The sequence below is a fragment of the Chiloscyllium plagiosum genome, unplaced genomic scaffold (genome assembly GCF_037043375.1).
Source record: "Chiloscyllium plagiosum isolate Xiang-an unplaced genomic scaffold, Cpla_swu_hap1 HiC_scaffold_47, whole genome shotgun sequence".
NCBI lineage: Eukaryota > Metazoa > Chordata > Chondrichthyes > Orectolobiformes > Hemiscylliidae > Chiloscyllium > Chiloscyllium plagiosum.
Window position 1 is genome coordinate 29,650,331 of NW_028270185.1, and position 9,479 is coordinate 29,659,809.

The window sequence follows — 9,479 nt, forward strand, 5'->3', positions numbered from 1 at the left end:
CATTTTGTATAGTTGCAGCATGATATTGCGGCACTGGAACTCAATCCCTCTACCAATGAAACCTAACACACCGTATGCCTTCTTAACAGCACTATCCATCTGGGTGGCAACTTTCAGGATCTATGTACATGGACTCCAAGATCTCTCTGCACATCCACACTCCCAAGAATCATTCCATTGACCCAGTACTCTGCCTTCCTGTTATTCTTCCCAATATGCATCACCTCACATTTAGTCTGCATTTAACTCCATTTGCCACCTCTCAGCCCTATTCTGCAGTTTATCCAAGTCCCCCTGCAACCTGCAACATTCTTCCAAACTGTCCACTACACCACCGACTTTAGTGTCATACGTTACATTACTTCCAGTCATTTAACAAACGTCCTGACGTGTGATTTGTATTGTGTACATTCAGATTGAAAACAATGATGGGCAATGACATTAGTTAATTCATTAAGACAATATTTCCATGTGGAAAGTGAGTGTTTCAATTGATGGCAGTGAGCCAATCCCCACAGGATAGGTGATGGGAACTCTTCTCTGACAGATCACCCTGAGCCTGCTCTTGACCCAGGTCTTGATCCCCATCTCCTTCAGATCAGTTCTTTTGATATTATACCCTTACACTAACAGGAATCAGTCATTGTCAGTTTGAATGTGAAACTGCTCACTCCAGAAGTTACTGTGCTCTACTGATACTTGTGTTAACCCACAATTACATGAGAGATAACAATATTCTTCAAAGACAACTACACCTTCAAAGCTGATTACAGAACACACTCTTGTTACAATGACAGTCACTGATTTGCTGCACTGTTGGCACAGGCAGTATGTTTTATTCCACTCAGACACAAACATTGACCACTCTGGGATCACTAGGTGGACAGGACCATCCAAACACAAGAACAGATCAAATACCAGACGATAATTCAGGAACGTATGAAGTTATTCCTGCTTTTAGCAGCAGGGATTTAATGACCTGCCCCAAGGATGAACCATTTCCTGACAGTGCTGTTTGAAAATGCTGCACAGGTCAGAAACATTTCACAGACACACACAGACACACACACACAGACACAGAGACAGACACACACACAATCTGAAATAACTGTCTGAATTTTCTGGCAGCCAAAAGCTTGTCTGTCAACATGTTTTGTTCAGATGTGTTTCAGAATTAATCAAGGGGACTTTGACTCCGACGGCTGGGTCAGAATTTACTGCCCTTGAGATTGTGGTGGTAGCTGCTTTCTTGTGCCATTACAGTCCTGATGATGTGGGAACAATTGGTCAGTAGTGTGAAGGGAATGGGGGGAGAGGGATGTTCCAGGATTGTGACAGAGGGACACCGAAGGAATTGCCCTATTCAAATGGTTATTCTGTCTTGGAGAGAGGTAGAGAGACAACTGATGGTGAATTTAACCAAAGTACCACTTCACCTCTCTACAACTCACACCAGCTATCCAGCAAACTGTGCTAACTTACCACCTGCAACGGTGAGGACTGGACGGCTGGTTTGCGATGGAGAGTGACACCAACATCTTATTTTGGATTTGGTGCTTGGCAACGAACCAGGTCAGATGTCAGATCTCTCGGTGAGAGAGCATTTAGGTGATAGTGATCACAACTCCCCCAGCTTGACAATACTCATGGAGAGGGATGGGAGCAGATGGTATAAGGGAGCATTTAATTGGGGAGGGGGAATTACAATGCTATTAGACATGAACTGGGGCATCTAAATTGGGAACAGATTTTCTCAGGGAAATGCATGACAATAATGTGGAGATTTTTTAGGGAGCACTTGCTGATAGTGCTAGACAGGTTTGTCCCACTGAGGCAAAGAAGGGATGGTAGGTTGAAAGAACCTTGGGTGACAAAGGATGTGGAACATCTAGTCAAGATGAAAAAGGAAGCTTACTTAAGGTTGAGGAGGGCAAGGATCAGATAGGGCTTGAGAGGGTTACAAGGTACCAGGAAGGAACTGAAGAATGGACTTAGGAGATCTAGGAGGGTGCATGAAATATCTTTAGCCGGTAGGATTAAGGAAAACCATAAGGTGTTCTACACTTATGTGAGGAACGGGTGGCCAGAGTGAGGGTAGGGCTAATCAAGGACAGCAGAGGGAACTTGTGCCTGGAGTCGGAGGAGGTAGGAAAGTCCATTATTGATCATTATTCACGAGGGTGAGGCACCTTGGCATTTGTGAGGACAGCGTGAAATAGGCCGATCTACTCAAACAGGTTGATCTACTCAAACAGGCTGATGTTAAGAAGGAGGATGTGCTGAAAATTTTGAAAAACATAAGGATAGATAAATCCCCAGGGTCAGATGGAATATACACTAGAATACTACAGGAAGCGAGGGAAGAGATTGCTGCACCCTTGATGATGATCTTTGTGTCCTCACTGTTCACTGGAGTAGTGCCAAATGATTGAAGCATGGCAAATGTTATTCCCTTGTTCAAGAAAGGGAATAGGGATAATCCTGGGAATTACAAACCAATCAGTCTTAAGTTTGTGGTGAGAAAGTTATTGGAGAGGATTCTGAGAGACAGGATTTTTGATTACTTGAAAAACTGAAGCTTGATTAGAGATAGTCAGCATGGCTTTGTGAGGGGCAGGTCATGCCTCACAAACTTTATTGAATTCTTTGAGGATGTGACAAAACACATTGCTGAAGTAAGAGCAGTGGATGTGGTGTAATTAAATTTTTGCAAGGCATTTGATAAGGTACCCCATGGTAGGCTCATTCAGAAAGTAAGCAGTTATGGGATACAGGGAAACTTGGCTTCCAGATATAGAATTGACTGACCCATAGAAGACAGAGGGTGGTAGTAGATGTAAAATATTCAGCCTGGAGCTCAGTGACCAGTGACTTGGGGATTGGTTCTGGGACCTCTGCTCTTTGTGATTTTTATAAATGATGAGGAAGTGGAAGAGTTGGTAAGTAAGTTTGCCGATTGGGTGAATGTTGGTGGAGTGGTGAATAGTGTGGAGGACTGCTGTAGGTTGCAACAGGACATTGACAGGATGCAGAACTGGACCAATAAGTGTCAGATGTCGTTCAACCTGGAAAAGTGTGAAATTATTAATTTTGGATACTTGAATTTAAATGCAGAATATAGGGTTAAAGGCAACATTCTTGGCAGTATGGAGGAACAGAGGGATCTTGTCCATAGATCCCTCAAAGTTGCTACCCAAGTTGATAGGGCTGTTAAGAAGGTGTAGGGTATGTTGGCTTTCATGAGCATGGCAATTGAGTTTCAGAGCCATGAGGTTATGCGGCAGCTCTATAGAGTCCTAGTTAGACCACGGTTGAAATATTGTGTTCAGTTCTGGTCACCTCATTATAGGAAGGATGTGGTAGTTTCAGAGCTGGGGCAGAGGAGGTTTACCCAGATGCTGCCTGGACTGGAGCACATGTCTTATGAAGATAAGTTGAGGAAACTCAGGGTTTTCTCATTTGAGCGAAGATAGATGCAAGGTGACTTGATTGACGCGTCCATGATGATGAGGTACAGAGAGTGTGTATAGCCAGAGACTTTTTTCCAAGGCTGGAAATGGCTATGACGAGAGGGCATATATTTTAAGGTGATTGGAGGAAGATTTGAGGGGATGTCAGAGGTAGGTTCTTTACACAGGCAGTGGTGGGTGTGTGGAATGCACTGCCAGCAGTGGGAGTAGAGTCAAATACATGAGGGATATTAAAGTGACTCTTGGATAGACACATGGAAGGAGGAACAATGAAGGGCATGTAAATTCCTTTGATCTTGGAGGAGGATAAAAGGTCAGCAGAACTGTGAGGGCTGAAGGGCCTGTACTGTGCTTTCCTGTTCAATGTTCTACGTTAACAGCACAGGTTCAATTCCCACACTGGTTGAAGTTAAAAATCACAGAACATCAGGTTATGGTCCAACAGGTTTATTTGGAAGCACGAACTTTTGAGGTGCTGCTTCTTCATCAGTGCTTCGAAATCTAGTGCTTCCAAATAAACCTGTTGGACTATAACCTATTGTGTGATTTTTAACCTTGTCCACCACAGACCAACACCAGCTCCTCCAAATCACGCTGGTTGAGATCACCATGAAAATCCTACCTTCTCAAACCCCCGCTCCCCTGAGGCATGGTGACACTCAGGTTAAACACATGACCAGTCATGTCTCTGAGAGATCAGCCCTATGATCTAATGGGACTATAGCGACTTTACTGAAGGAATATATATCAAAATCAGGATGGTGAGTGGCTTGAAGGGAACATGCAGGTTGTGATGTTCTCATGCATTTACTGCCTATTTCTTTAGGAAAGGAGTGGTCATAGATGTTGAAGACGCTGTCAACGGAGCACTGGTGGTGGATGGAATGAATGTTTGTAGATGTGGTGCCAAACAAACTGGTTACTTCGTCGTAAAAGAGAAAATATTGGAGAAACTCAGCAGGGTTGGTGTAACTGTCAAAAGAGAAAGAGAATGAATATTTCTAGTCCGACATGACTCCTCGTCAGCACTGTTCTGAAGAAGAGTTATATTGGACCCAAAATATTAACTTCATGTTTCTCTTCACAGGTGCTGCCAGGTTGGCTGAATTTCTCTCGCACTTTCTGATTTCATTTCGGATTTTGAATGTCTGCAACATTGTGCTTTTATATGGCTGCTTGGTCATGCTGGGATCCCAATTCTTGGGAGATCTTGGAGATATTTCCATCCACGCAAGTGGGGAATATTCCATCACACTCCTGACATGTGCCTTGGAGATGGTGGAGAGGCTTTTGGAGCCATGAGGTACATCACTCACTGCAGTGTTCCTGCCCCCTGACCTGCTCTTATAGCCACAGTATTTACATTGTAAATCCATTTCATTTTCAGCTCAATGTTAACTCCCAGGTTGTTGATCTTAGGGGATTCAGCAACAGAAAAGCCATTGAATGTCAAAAGGCGTTATTTATGTGATTTCTTATTGGAGGTAGTAATTGTTTCACATTTGTTTGGCACAGATGTTAATTGCCATTTGTCAGCCCAAGCCTGGAACATAGAACATGACAGCACAGTACAGGCCCTTCAGCCCTCGATGTTGCGCCGAGCTGTGAATCCAATCTGAAGCCCATTGAACCTGCACTATTCCATTGTCATCCATGTGTTTATCCAATGACCATTTAAATGTCCTTAAAGTTCACGTGTCTACTACTGTTGCAGGCAGGGCGTTCCATGGCCCTAATATCTCTGAGAAAATAAACTACCTCTGACATCTGTCCTATATCTGTCACCCCTCAATTTAAACTATGTCCCCTCATGCTAGCCATCTCCATCCGGGGAAAAAGGCTCTCACTAATCTTCTGATCATCTTGTATGTCTCTTTTAAGTCACCTCTTAACCTTTTTTCCAACAAAAACAGCCTCAAGTCCCTGAACCTTTCCTCATAAGACCAGCTCCATAGCAGGCAACATCCTGGGAAACCTCGTCTGCATCCTTTCCAATGCTTCCATGTCCTTCCCATAATACAGCGACTAGAACTGTATGCAACACTTCAACTGCGGCCTCACTAGAGTTTTGTACAGCTGCAACATGGCCACATGGCTCTGAAACTCAGTCCCTCTCCCAATAAAAGCTAAGGCACTGTACGCCTTCTTAATGACCCTATTAGCCTAGGTGGCAACTTTCAGGGATCAATTCACATGGACACAGATATCTCTCTGCTCATCCACACTACCAAGAATCTTCCCATTAATCCAGTACTCTGTGTTCTTGTTGCACCTTTCAAAGTGAATCACCTCATACTTTTCTGTGTTAAACTCCATTTGCCACCTCTCAGCCCAGTTCTGCAGCTTATCTATGTCCCTCTGTAACCTGCAGCATCTTTTCACACTGTCCAAAACTCCACCAATCTTAGTATTATCCGCAAATTTAATGAATCTATCATTCTACACACTAATCCAAGTCATTTATAAAAATGACAAACAGCAGTGGACCCAAAACAGATCCTTGCTGTACACCACTAGTAACTGAACTCCAGGATAAACATTTCCCATCAACCACCACCATCTGTCTTCTTAGACCTAGCGAATTTCTGATCCAAACCACAAAAGCACCCTCAAACCCATGCCTCCTTATTTTGTGCAATGGCCTACCGTGGATGCCCTTATCAAATATTTGACTGAAATTCAAATACACCACATCAACAGCTTTACCCTGCTTGGTCACCTTCTCAATTAGGTTAGTCAGGCACGACCTACCCTTCACAAAACCATGTTGACTATCCCTAATCAACTTGGTCCTTTCCAGATTATTATAAATTCTAACTCTTCTAGCCTTTGCCAACACTTTACCCACAATTGAAGTAAGGCTCACTGGCCTATAATTACAGGGTTGTCTCTACTCCCCTTCTTGAACAAGGGAACAACATTTACTATCCTCCAGCCTCTGGCATTATTCCTGTAGACAATGACAAAATAAAGATCAAAGCCAAAGGCACTGCAATCTCCTCCCTAACTTTCCAGAGAGTCCTCGGATAAATCCCATCTTGCCCAGGGGACACATCTATTTTCACACTTTCCAGAATTGCTAACAGTTTCTCCTTATGAACCTCAATCCCATCTAGTCTCATAGTTTGTACCTCAGTATTCTCCCTAACAACATTGTCTTTTTCCAGTGTGAATACTGATGAAAAATATTCATTTTGTACCTTTCCCACTTCCACACACAACTTCCCGTTACTGTCCTTGACTGGTCCTAATCTTATTCCAGTTTTTTTTTGTTCCTGACATCCCTCCAAAAGCTTTCGGATTGCCTTGTTCCCACCTGCCAAAGCCTTCTCATGTCCTCTCCTGGCTCTTATTAGCTTTCTCTTTCGATCTTTCCTGGCTAATTTTAAATCTCAAGCACTCCAACTGAGCCTTCACATCTCATCTTAAGCGTTCTTCTTATTCTGGACAAGAGACACAACTTCTTTAGTAAACCACGGTTCCCTTCCCTCCCTGCCTGACAGATACATACTTATCAAGGACATACAGTAGCTGTTCCTTGAACAAGCTCCACATTTCAATTGTGCCCATTCCCTGCAGTTTCCTTCCCATCCTATGCATCTTAACTCTTGCCTAATCGCATTATAATTGCCTTTCCCCCAACTATATCTCTTTCCCTGCAGGATATACTTTTCCATCTCCATCACTGAAGTGAATGTAACTGAATTGTGGTCACTATCACCAAAGTGCTCACCTACCTCTAAATCTAACACTTACCCAGTTCATTAGCCAGTACCAAATCTAATTGTCCTTGCCTCTTGTTGATCAATTTGCATAATGTGTCAGGAAACCGTCCTGCAGACATTGGACAAAAACTGACCCATCTAAAGTACACTTGCTATAGCGTTTCCAGTCAATATTTGGAAAGTGAAAGACATCATAACTATTACCCAGTTACTTTCTCTCCTATCCAGAATAATTCTTGCAATCCTTTACTCTACATCTCTGGAACTTTTTGGAAGCCTATACAAAACTCCCAACAGGGTAACCTCTCCTTTCCTGTTTCTAAACTTCGCCTGTTCTACCTCAGGAGATGAGTCCTCATCAAACATCCTTTCTGCCACCTGTAATACTGTCCTTGACTAACAATGCCACACCTCCCCCTCTTTTACTCCCTTCTCCGTTCATACTGAAACATCTAAATGCCGGAACCTGCAACAATCATTCCTGTCCCTGCTCTCTGCATGTCTCTGAAATGGCCAGAACATTGAAGTCTTAGGTACCAACCCATGCTGCAAGTTCACCCACCTTATTCCGGATGCTCCTGGCATTGAAGTAGACACACTTCAAATCACCTTCTTGCCTGCCACTGCATTCCTGTGACCTTGAAACCTTATTTATGACCTCACTACTCACTACTCTCAATCTTCTGTACATTGGAGCTACAATTCAGATTCCCATCTTTTGATGAATTAACTTCAACATTCCTGAAGAGCAGAAACAAATTGCCCCCCAAGTGTGTTGATACCCCTCTGGTTCAGTGTCGTCCATCCTGTTTGTAGAGGACCCAGCTACCCCAGAATGAGCTCCAATTATCCAGGTATCTGAATCATTCCTGTAGCCACGTGTTCAACTGCTCTCTCTCCCTATTCCTCACCTCGCTAGCAAGTGACATGAGTAACAAACCAGAGATAACAACTCTGTTTGTTCTATCACTAAGTTTTCACCCTAGCTCCCTAAATTTCTGCCTTAAATCCCCAGCCCTTTTCCTACCTATGTAGTTGGTGCCTATGTGGAACATGACTTGGGGCTACACCCCTCCCCCTTAAGGATACCGAAAACACAATCAGAAACGTCATGAACCCTGGCACCTGGGAGGCAACACATCAACCGTGAGTCTCTCTTGTTCCCACAGAACCTTCTATCTGTCCCCCTAACTCTGGAGTCCCCAGTGACTAATGTTCTGCTCCGCTTCCCCCTTCCCTTCTGAGCACCAGGGACATACTCTGTGCCAGAGACCTGTACCCGATGGCTTACCCCTGATAAGTCAACCTCCTCAATAGTATCCAAAACTGAGGGGAACGGCTACAGGGGGTCCCTGCACTGTCTGCCGGTTCCCTTTCTGTCTCCTGACTGTAATCCATCTACCTTTCCCCTGTACCTGAGGTGTGACTACCTCCCTGTAACTCCTCTCAACTACTCCCTCAGCCTCCCGAATGATTCGAAGTTCATCCACCTCTGACTCCAGTTCCCAAACGCTGTTTCTGAGGAGCTGAAGTTGCCCGGATCTTGCTGCAGAGCCACATGGAGTGCTTCAATATCTGAGGAGGGAAGAATGCTGCTGAACATTGTGTGAGTATTAGCGAACCCTCGGACCCATGACATTCTGCCTGAGGGAAGGTTCAGTTATACAGTCACTAAAGATAGTTAGGGCTAGGACACAATCTTGAGGACCTCCTGCTGTGAGGGCCTGGAGCTTAGATGGCTGACTTCCACCAACCTCACCAATTGCTGTGGGTCTGGAGTCACATGTAGCCCAGACAAGACAAGGACAGCCCTAATCCCTAAAGGCATTAGAGAACCAGATGGTTTTTAACAACAATTGACAAGGGTTTTGTGGTCACCATTAGAGTCGTAATTCCACATGTTTATTAAATTGAAGTTCTGCCATCTGTCATTGGTAGGTTTTGACCCGGGTCCACGATAAGAGTTGGGAAGTATCTAAATATCTAAATATGAGTCAATTCGATGGCTGGCCTCCTGGCTGATTTAGAATCCAACTTGACATTTCTGTCCCAATTACAAAATAAAAGTTCAAGTTTTATTATTTCTCATTGAGTGTAATATTATTTTGTCTCTATTTGGTCCCTTGAAAATGGGAATACAGACAGAGTGAGTGAATCCTATCTGAACAGTTGTGAGATGACCCAAGTTGAAATTGGTTAATGAATTCACTCAGTACAAAGTTTAAATGAACTATAGATGAGCAGAGTGAGTTGGTTTTCCATGGTAAGGAAGGTATTACGTGAT